The 11,054-nt window shown below is 32.0% G+C and overlaps 1 long non-coding RNA gene across 1 annotated transcript; it reads left to right on the top strand.

Moving 5' to 3' along the window:
• The first annotated feature begins 5,973 nt into the window (after positions 1-5,973).
• On the top strand, positions 5,974-10,670 carry LOC127728166 (uncharacterized). The gene is made up of 3 exons (XR_007994000.1): positions 5,974-6,131; positions 9,989-10,094; positions 10,506-10,670. It is a non-coding gene; the product is annotated as an uncharacterized LOC127728166 (long non-coding RNA).
• The last annotated feature ends 384 nt before the right edge of the window (positions 10,671-11,054 follow it).

The raw sequence follows: 11,054 nt of genomic DNA, 5'->3' as shown, positions 1-11,054 counted from the left end.
ATGAGAAAATAATTAGTGGCAGGTCGAATAAATTTACTTAAATGAAGAGAAAAATGAACAAATTGAGGCTTGATTAATATGGATCAGTCACCTCCAGAAACAATCAAGCAGCACTTCCACTTTGGACTGGCAAATATCATCTATCTGATATGGGACGAGCTGAAGAATCACTGCCACAGTTGGTGTGGCAAAACAGTCGTTGGAGGTCAGAGTAATCTCTGACTACAAAACTCAATTCCAATGACAAAAATGCCCTAATCTTAAATTGAAAGCAATGGAAAAGTAAACTGTAAATTATAATGTTGACATGCTAACTTAGGGAGCTACCATTTGGTTTTTAGGGGGGTGGGTTCCTGGGATGAAATTTGAAAAAAGGCAGGAGGTGAATTCTTTAGTAAAAAAAAAGGCAGGATGACAATTTATGTAAAAACAAGTCGGGATAAACTAATAGAAAAAAAGGGAGGACCAAAAACAGTGAAAAATAAAAAGGCAGGACAGATTACAACTCAACTGAAAAAAAATGTAGGACAAATTTTTTTATCCTAGCCTCCCCCCCCCCCCTTTTCCTCCATAAAAATGGAAAGGAAGCTCCCTTATAGTGTTTCCTTCAGAGGGTGTTGGCCTGGAATGGTACCCTGCAGTTTTCATACGCCTGTTCATGAGAAATATTATGGTATGCCTTTGTCCGTTTGTCTGCCCTGATCTGTCTGTTTTTAGCATGCTGTTCACTAACTCCGTAATATTTTTACCAATTTGCATGAAACTCTGGTGAATTGATTATATCTACTGGTCTGAGCTCCCTTTTAGATTTTAGGAATTTTAAAATTTACGTTTTCAAAATGTGAGGTTTTATTCATTAAAAAAAGGGGATTTTCATGTTAACGCCCATTAACTCTAAAAATGCTTTGTTCACTAACTGTTCAAAGCTTTCGCCAATTTGCATGAAACTGTTGTGAATTGATTATTTTATACATTTTAGGTTTCCCATTTCAGAGTTATATGGAATTGTATTCATGTATTGATGTGAGCTCCCTTTAGATTGTTTTGGAATTTTAAATTTTACATTATCCAGTCACAATGTAAGGGGTTTTATTCATTCAAAAAGGGGGATTTCCATGTTTTCGGGCATTTACTCGAAAATGCTTTAAACAGTTGTCATTTGTCAATTCAGAGTTCGCGAAAACTTATTTTGGTCCGTCGGCCATGGGACCGACAAAGCATGATTATTTGTCAGTCCTACAAAATTTTAGCCAGTCCTACAAAATCTGTCAATTTTATCCTGAAATAAAATTAATAACATATTTTATCGAAAAATAACTTTATTAATATTAGTTTTCTTCTTCGCACCCACAGGCAAATTAACAATGAAGGACCAGTTCAGGTCTTCTGATTGTTCTTAATTAAAGTCATCTTCACTATCCATTTCATCATCTGAATCACTTTCACAGCTGTTACAGTATTAGTTTGCTTCATTGTTGGGTTCAATCGCTGATTGTTTGCCAGCGATGGCTCTATGAACAAATTTAGTAGGCCACGTGTAGATCGCCGCTTTGGTTTGTTTATAATAAATCCATAAACCAGTACCGGAAATTGGCAGCGCGTACATCTTATAACTGATGTAAACACTTACTGGAAGCAGTTGCGGTAAATCTAATAACCGAAGTAAAAAAGTGGCGAAATATGCACTACAACGGCCGTTTTTACATCGGTCATCAGGACCGGCACTAGCCTTTAAAATACTGGTCCAAGCCTCATTTTGACCGACAGGACCGACCATTTTCGCGAACTCTGCTGTCATGAAACTTTGGTTAATTGTTTATATCTATTGATGCAAGCTTCCTTTCAATTTTATAAAGTTAAGGTTTTATAGTTTCAGAGTTGTGGGATTTTATTCATAAAAAAGGTTGGATTTCCCAGTCTGCGGATCAAATTCTAAAGTGTGTACATGCACTTCTCTGGCATGTTTCAGTAAATGTGTAAATTATAACTGACAAAACTAACTTTGACAATGACCACATATGTTTAAGTTCAATGTACATGTAATATACAAGGTAATGCATATAGAGTTGATACTATTGCTGCAAGGTTATACAGGGTTGTCAATGAAAAAAAACCCAATTTGTTTGCCAACTTAGTGTTTCCTTCAGAAGGTTTTGGTGTGGTATGACACCCTGTCATCTTTTATGGTATACCATTGGCCGTCGTCAACATGTTGGAAAACTAAAAAGAATTATTCTTCAAATATTATTTTTTTTTCAAATTTCAAATATTGAAAATTTCAAGAAGTAATCTTTAATTGCACAGTATGGCGCATTAGATTTGTAAAATCTTTGACCACATTTATTTATTTGTTATGCCAGATCTGACCGTGTATTTAGATTTTTAATTTTGGGTCCAGTTTTCAAATTGGTCTACATTTAGGTCCAAAGGGTCCAAAATTAAACTTAGTTAAATTTAACAAAAATTGAATATATGGGGTTATTTGATATGCTGAATCTAAACATTTATTTAGAATTTTGATTTCGGGTTCAGTTTTCAAGTTGGTCCAAATTGGGGTCCAAAATTAAACTTTGTTTGATTTCAACAAAAATTGGATATATGGGGTTCTTTGATATGCTGATTCTATCCATGCATTTAGATTTTTTATATTGTGGGCCCCGCTATCAAATTGGTTCATTTTGAGGTCAAAAGGGTCCAAAATTAAACTTTGTTTTATTTCATCAAAAATTGAATTATTGGGGTTCTTTGATATGCCAAATCTAACCGTGTAATAAGATTTTTAATTTTGGGTCCAGTTTTCAAATTGGTCTACATTAACTTCCAAAGGGTCCAAAATTAAACTTAGTTTGATTTTAACAAAAATTGAATATATGGGGTTCTTTGATATGCTGAATCGAAACATGTATTCAGATTTTTATTTGTGGGCCCGCTATCAAATTGGTTCATATTGAGGTCAAAAGGGTCCAAAATTGAACTTTGTTTTATTTCATCAAAAATTTAATTATTGGGGTTCTTTGATATGCCAAATCTAACCGTGTACTAAGATTTTTAATTTTGGGTCCAGTTTTCAAATTGGTCTACATTAACTTCCAAAGGGTCCAAAATTAAACTTAGTTTGATTTTAACAAAAATAGAATATATGGGGTTCTTTGATATGCTGAATTGAAACATTATTTAGATTTTTGATTTCGGGCCCAGTTTTCAAGTTGGTCCAAATTGGGGTCCAACATTAAACTTTGTTTGATTTCAACAAAAATTGAATATATGGGGTTCTTTGATATGCTGAATCTAACCATGTATTTTGATTTTTGGGCCCTGTTATCAAATTGGTCCACATTGAGGTAAAAAGGGTCCAAAATTAAACTTTGTTTGATTTCATTAAAAATTGAATTCTTTGGATTCTTTGATATGCTGAATCTAACCATGTATTTAGATTTTGGATATTGGACCATAATAGGTAAATTAAAAAAAATTAAGTTCTTAGACCACATTCATTCTGTGTCAGAAACCTATGTTGTGTCAAATATTTAATCACAATCCAAATTCAGAGCTGTATCAAGCTTGAATGTTGTGTCCATACTTGCCCCAACTGTTCAGGGTTCGACCTCTGCGGTCGTATCAAGCTGCGCATTTTATTATATTTCAACCCCTGCAGCTCTTTTTATTTTTAAATACTTTGTTCATGGGACTTATTATGGCATAAGTCTTGACATGAATTTGAATTTTTGGTTTCAGTTTTCTTACCTAATTTTGCCTCAACAAAATATTATGACACTTATACACAATTCTTATTACTTTAAAACACAGTCCTGTAACATGGTTGCGTAGAATGCTTTAGGATTGTTTTTTTATTCTACTTTGAATATTGCCTGCTTATTTCAGCAACTATTCTAACAAAAACAATCCTTTATTTATCCTAGTATACCATAACAATATTAGGTTTTCAATTACTTTAGGTGACTGTTTGTCTCACGTGATGTATGAAGTCGTAGTAAGTTTCCAAATTGCCTGAGGATTATGCTGCTATATTTTTATGACGTATTTGATTTTTTTAAACCTCTTTTTTGTGTATTAGCAAATTTTAAATCGATTATCAAACTAATTATGTAGATCATCCACATTATTGGGTCTATTTAAACTTTATTTAATTACAAGTTATCACACAAATATCTAGACGTGCCCCTTAGTTATCTAAATGATTGTGAAAATGACAATTTATTAATTTGATGAGTTCAAAGTGCTTTTCTTGACGAACCTTTATCAGGTACACTGAAACCTCAAAATTAAGAAGTCAAGGATGTATCAATATTCAAAAACTCGAGGAGCCAAATAACAAAAAAGCAGATTTTAAATAATAGCCAAATCCACGTAAGGTCAACTGAGGGATTTGGAACCTTAAGTTCTTAATGATTTCTATATGTATCAACGATGAAATAAAGAAAGGTGTGTCATACTATTTCGTATTTTATATACTTTCTTTTATAAAAAGATTGTCTAATCATGACAGTATTTTCCGTCCTAGTTTATAGTGTGCTGATATTATCCCGCATTTGTGTTCTTTAAAACATAGATGAAACGTTATAGACATTTAAGGATAACACATATTCTTAAATTAGTGCTGATTGCCTTTTTGTAATGTATGTACAAGAATGTGAAACAAGAAAGACTAAACTTCAAAGTGCATTACAACAAAAAATAATGTCCAAATACAAAACCTCTCGGTTAGCTTCCTTCTAAACGATTCTCATAGAAGCAATTGACGATTTCCTGTCATTGTCTTGACTTAGAACATGTACTTACAAAAATCTCCACAAGAACAACAGTTATTACAGTTTCAATTAACAATGCATCTCGTTGGAATCGTCGTTCCTAATCAGACCTGGCCGTTTGTATACACTATACATCGGTAGTTTGTACTGCACACAACGAATGACCTTTTTTTTTATCCGGTATGGTGCAAAGTTTGCAATATATTCAACCAAATTTTTCCCGAGATATCTCTCTACCCTTGATTATGCCATGTTGATGTCAACGATAATTGATATTTAGTCAGCTGAGATCTGCCGTAGTGTGATCAGAATTCAAATGTGACTAAGTTGATGGGATTACTTACATTCGTAGTCACTACACTAGCAATACATGCGCTTGTAAAATTGCAGAATACAGGGATTGGGATCTCAACCATTTAGTTTATTCTTCTAAATGCCAGGTTGTACTGATGACACACAGGGAAATTGCCATATATTTAATTGAATTCATCTTGACATAACAAAAAAGAAAAAATTATGGTTTATTGTAGAATTCTCAACCATTTTTGAGATAGAAGAATATTCTTGCATGGCAGAGAGTGAGGATGTCCACTGGGGACTCATCCTATTCAACATATATGTTTTAGTGGCAGGGTTCATGTGAAACTATTCACCTATGATACTGTATTAGGCCATATTGTCCCATGATTATTGTTGAAGACTCCATGACTGTATCACTTAATTAACATTTAAATCACAAATATGAAAAATTTCCCAAATGGTTCTGTAGTAAACCCCACTATTGTTTTGACAGCTCAAAGTTCCCCTCAAAAGACTTTCATACACGAATAAAACAATGGATGCACACTTATAAAGGTCAGAATAACAATTACATGCATTAGAACATTTGAATAGCGGTTTCTGAGAACTGCTAAAGACAAAAATCCAAAAATTATTAGTGGTTGTCTTCAGTGAAGGAAAGATTACACCATTTCGGTTGATAAGCCCAATGTTTTAAGAAATTATGTAGTTTAGTAACTGAAACTTACACCGAACGTTATGCATAAAATAACTGTATATTAATAGGCAGTCATTTAGATGAATCTCAAATGCTTTGCTCGGCCTTTTCTCCAGGCAAAAATGTAAAAAGGTGTTTGACATTTGATGATAATAGTATAATAACTTTGTTATAAAACATTTAAAATAATTGAGCACTCATGTTCATATCTGCTATAAAAGGATTTGACAACAAAACCTAGCTTGCATTGATAGCATTAAAGATGTTTTCCAACGTTATTTTGAACGCGGTATTTTTAATGCTGAGTCTTGTTTCCATAGCAGACAGTTATTGTTTTCGGTCATCTACCGGTCCAGGTTTTAAAGGTAAGATACGTATCCATTATTTGAACAACTATTATAGATTTTTATTTTGGGTGAATTTTTCCGTAGTTTGTTTTTTGCATCGCTGTATTATGTTTTCTGATAGCTTTATAGAAAAATATACCTGGTACTTTTCAAGGTTGGGTTTGACTATACGTTTTGGTCCATGTTGGTCATGGTAGATGACAGTAGGTTCTTGGACTGTGAACTTCAAACACCTTTTCGTTTTAAGTCTGTATTAAGTTTTGGTTTTTCAAATAGTTTGACCTCGAGAATCACTGAAACAGTTATTGCTGTCTGGTGCAGTTAAATATCTAACAATGTCTTTTTCATAACATATATGAATATTCATACCAACTTTATGAAATATCATAGGTTACTCCTTTTTCGTGGTTTTAACATCATGTACTAGGGCATTGAACCATTTTAAGCAGACACTGCTCTACATGTGGCACCCGCAAGTTGAAGTTAAACTTTTATGAAGATACCACAGGCGCTTGGGGAATGGACCCTCACGTACAGTGGAAAATAATAATAGAGAGTCAAACTTTATAAATTTCTAATATTGTAATATCGTATAGTAAAGATCAAGAACACATTACATAAGTGAAAATAAGTTCAACTATTACAGAATATATACTTAAATAAATTAAAACAAAACAAAACAAAAATAGAAAAAGGGGGTCCATTCCCCAAGCGACTGTGGAAGATATATCCAATATGTGTTTTTTCTTTGTATTGTGTCCTTTACTGATAAGTTTATTTTGGTCTATATACCTTTATGAAATTCTTCGTTGATGGGTTTAGAAACGAAGGTTCCAACTCCTTTTTGCAATGTTGACCTTACACTGATTTCGCTGTTTTCTTTTTTTTTCATTTGACATATAGCTCCTGACGTGTTTTGGGATTAATTATATTTGGTTTTCCTGTTTTGGGATTTGAGCGTTGCTGATGAAGCTTAATTCAGAAAAGCGCTTTCCACACGAATGTATCAAGTGTTATTTTAATCAATTAATAAGTTTGTCGTTAAAACCAGTCTAAATGTTAAAATCACAGTAAAACGCACCATTCAATATTTACGATTCCGAAAAACCTTTTGATAATTTTTCATATGTATATTAAATTATGAAATTCAATTTTGGCTTGAAAATCGATGAATAATTTGAGGGGGAGTACAAGATACAAATTTGATGTCAAACTTATTTATAGTATTTTTTAAAGAGGGGAGGCTCAGGGTACCAATGGGAAATTTATAATTCATAAGTCGAATAGTAAACTTCTAAATTATGACAACAACAAAAAACCACCAAAAAACCGGAAGACGACGACAAGACAAACAAGTCCACATAAAAACTGACTACTAATTCTTACAAACTTTAACTTCTCTGTTAGAATATAATTAGAATGCAATTTTAAAGTTATTTTCAGCTATATGTCGAAATCTACTCCAATCAATAATTGAAACTAACTAAAAATGGTATATTTTATAGCTGTGACATAAACCACAATAGTTCTCATTCTAAAATTATTAAAGATTTTGACTCTCTAAAAGAAAAGTTTAATTTATCACATGTTACAGATGACTTGACTCACTTGAGTTCAGAGATAACAATTGAAGAGATAGTAACAGCTATTCGTTTAATTAAAAATGGCAAAAGCACATCAGCTGACATGATTTCAAATGAAATGTTGAAAAATGCAATCCCTACTTTAATAAAACCACTTCATAAACTCTTTAATAGCATATTCGAATCTGGTCAATTTCCGAGAATATGGAATGAAAGCTTACTTGTTCTCTTGCATAAGAAAGGGGACAAATTTGATCCAGGGAACTATAGAGGTATATCTATTAGTTCCAACCTGGGTAAACTTTTCAATAAGGTTTTATATAAACGTTTAGTAAAATTTATGGATATCAAAAATTTAATAAGTAAAAATCAAATTGGTTTTAAAGAGAAAAGTCGTACAGCTGACCACATATTCACTCTTAAGACCATAACTGATCAATATAGACAAAAAAAAGAAAAAAGTTTTTGCTGCCTTCATAGACTTAAAAAAGGCATTTGATACCGTATGGCGACTAGGTTTATTTTCTAAACTCATAAAACATAATATCCCCCAAAAAATGTTTAATGTTATTTATTCAATGTATACTGATACAGTATGTAGAATAAAATTCTCTAATGGGCTGAGTCCTCCATTCCTATCAGAAAGGGGTGTTAAACAAGGTGACGTATTGAGTCCCCTTCTTTTTAACTTTTTTATAAATGAACTAGTAGGTAATCTTGATAACAAACATACGGATCCAGTTGCCATTGGGGATACCTCTTTGAACATTCTTTATATGCAGACGATATTGTTTTACTATCTGAAAGCAAAGAGGGTCTACAAAAATCTCTTGATATTTTACATGAATATTGTTCATCATGGAAACTACAAGTTAATACTGATAAATCAAAAATTATGATATTTAATTCTAATGGCAAGACATTGTTAAAACATTTTACCTATGATAATGCATATCTTGAAACGGTTACAAATTATTGTTACTTGGGTATTGTTTTAAAGTATAATGGCAATTTTTGCCTTGCTGTGAATACTCTAATGGAAAAAGCCAGGAAGGTATACTATAAAATAAAGAAAACTATAGGTCTCAACAACCCATGTAGACTTCTTGAAAAATTGTTTGATTGTTTAGTTACTCCCATTCTTACATATTGTAGTGAAATTTGGGGGGTGGATTCACATTTTAAAGACTCTGATCCCTTCGAAAAACTTCATGTTAAATTTATCAAAGATATATTAGGGGTTCACTGTAAGGCATCTAATGATGGATGTCGAGTGAACTTAATAGAATTCCCTTGAAAAATAAAATATTATATTCAATATTCAACTACCTGAACCATATAGTTTCTTCGGAAAATTCTTTGGCATATGATATATTCACTAAATCTGTAGATTCAAACCCTTGGGTCATAAAGGTCAAGAGTCTTTTGAATGGACTTGGAATGTCTTATATCATCAATAACTTTAATTATGTTAAAGGTAATTTAAATTCCATTAAACAAAGAATTAATGACCAATGTTTGCAAGTTCAAAATGCAAATATATTTGAATAAAAAAAGTTAGACTTTTTCAAGAGTGTATACATAATGGGCAGAAGACCACCCTATGTTGATATATTGAAAAACAGAAGTGACAGAATATGTAAGATCCGTATAAGCGCTCATATTCTGATGATTGAAAGAGGGAGACATCTAAATATTCCCAGAAATGAAAGATACTGCTCTGTATGTAATTCTGGTCAAATTGAAAATGAAAAACATTTTCTTTTACATTGTGAAAAATACTCAACTAAATAGGCCATATTTTACCAAAAAGTTTCAAACATAATCGTTGATCCTACAAAACTTCAAAAAAATGAAAATAATGTAATCTTTTTATTAAATAATAATTCATACACAATCCTAAAATTGACTTCCTCTTTCATTTCAGACAGTCTGAACCTGCGTAAAGCAGAACAAACTCTATAAAATTGTCATTATGTCTAATTCATAATCAGTGTTTATAATATTACATATTAATATAGTCATTATTTGCAATACTTATTATGTATGATCAGCTATGTAATTAATATACCATTAGCCTTAACCATTTATTGTTGATGAGTTTGTGCTAATAAATATTTGTATTTGTATATTTGTATTTGTTAGGCAAACTTAATAAAACTTTTGCAGCAAGTCTCCTAGTCGAAACTTTTGGTTATTCTTATTAGGTAATTATTTATCAAAATAAATAAATGCAAGCAGTGTTTGTACAAGCTTCATTTGCAAATAATGTAATATTTTATACACATATAGACTGTACTGCACCAAATGAAGACCATGTAGAAGATGGTACACGTTATACATCATATGAAGATTGTATCACTTGTGATTGTAACAGCGGCTCCATGAATTGTTGTCAGTACGTATATCTTTTGATTCAATTTCCGGAAACACTCGTACTTTTTAAATAAATATGTTTAAAAATGCATACTTACATAAACGTTTTTTCTATATTCTAAACACCAAATTTGATAACCCCAAAAAGTTCATTTTTAATTCATCTGCTAAATAGTCAATGATGAGACATAATATTTGATGTTCTATGAACATTCGAATAAATAATTAGCGAAAAGTAGTTTCAAATTCCTGAGTTGACACAAACGAGACTTTTTTGTTGACAGGTACATCTTTTTAATCTGAGTTTCTCTGACAATATATATAAAGGCATTATACAAATAAGTATGTTAGGAAAAATGTCTAAATGAGGAGATGGTCGGTTGTAGAATATATATATTAAAAGTAATGCATTGTTTCGGTTTTTTCTTTCCAGAATAGGAATAACTTTGGTTGGCCTCCATCCAGACTGTAAGGCTGTAAAAGATGGACCATGTTGGGAAAAAGCTGTAATGAAAGACAATGAAAACGAGCCATGTCCCTATCCGTATGGAGGAAAGGGTCGTTAAGGTTGATAAATAAAATTGATATGAGATAAGAATGCTCACGTTTTGTTTTGATTCTAGTCATAAAAACTACTATAACGTTGAAACTGTTGATTGTACATGTCAAAAGAGACCGGGATGGAGTGACTACATAAAATTTCTTAACTTGCAGAATAAGTATGTATAAAAAAAACTCATCAAATATATCAGGCTTATAATTTTGTACGCCAGACGCGAGTTTCGTCTTCACAAGACTCGTCAATGAAGCTCGATTGATGCAACGATGACTTAGTTGAAATTTCAAAGCAAGTACGAAGTTGAAGAGCATTGTTTACTCAAAATTCCAAAACTATTTTAATCTATGCCTTGGGTAGAAAATCATTAGTATTTCGAACAATGCAGAGTATTGTAAACAGTAAATTTATAAAAAGACTGAAGCA

This window comes from Mytilus californianus, unplaced genomic scaffold (genome assembly GCF_021869535.1).
Source record: "Mytilus californianus isolate M0D057914Y unplaced genomic scaffold, xbMytCali1.0.p SCAF_2, whole genome shotgun sequence".
NCBI classification, from domain to species: domain Eukaryota; kingdom Metazoa; phylum Mollusca; class Bivalvia; order Mytilida; family Mytilidae; genus Mytilus; species Mytilus californianus.
Note: the sequence above shows the minus strand (reverse complement) of the source record. Positions and strands in the feature narration are given on the sequence as shown.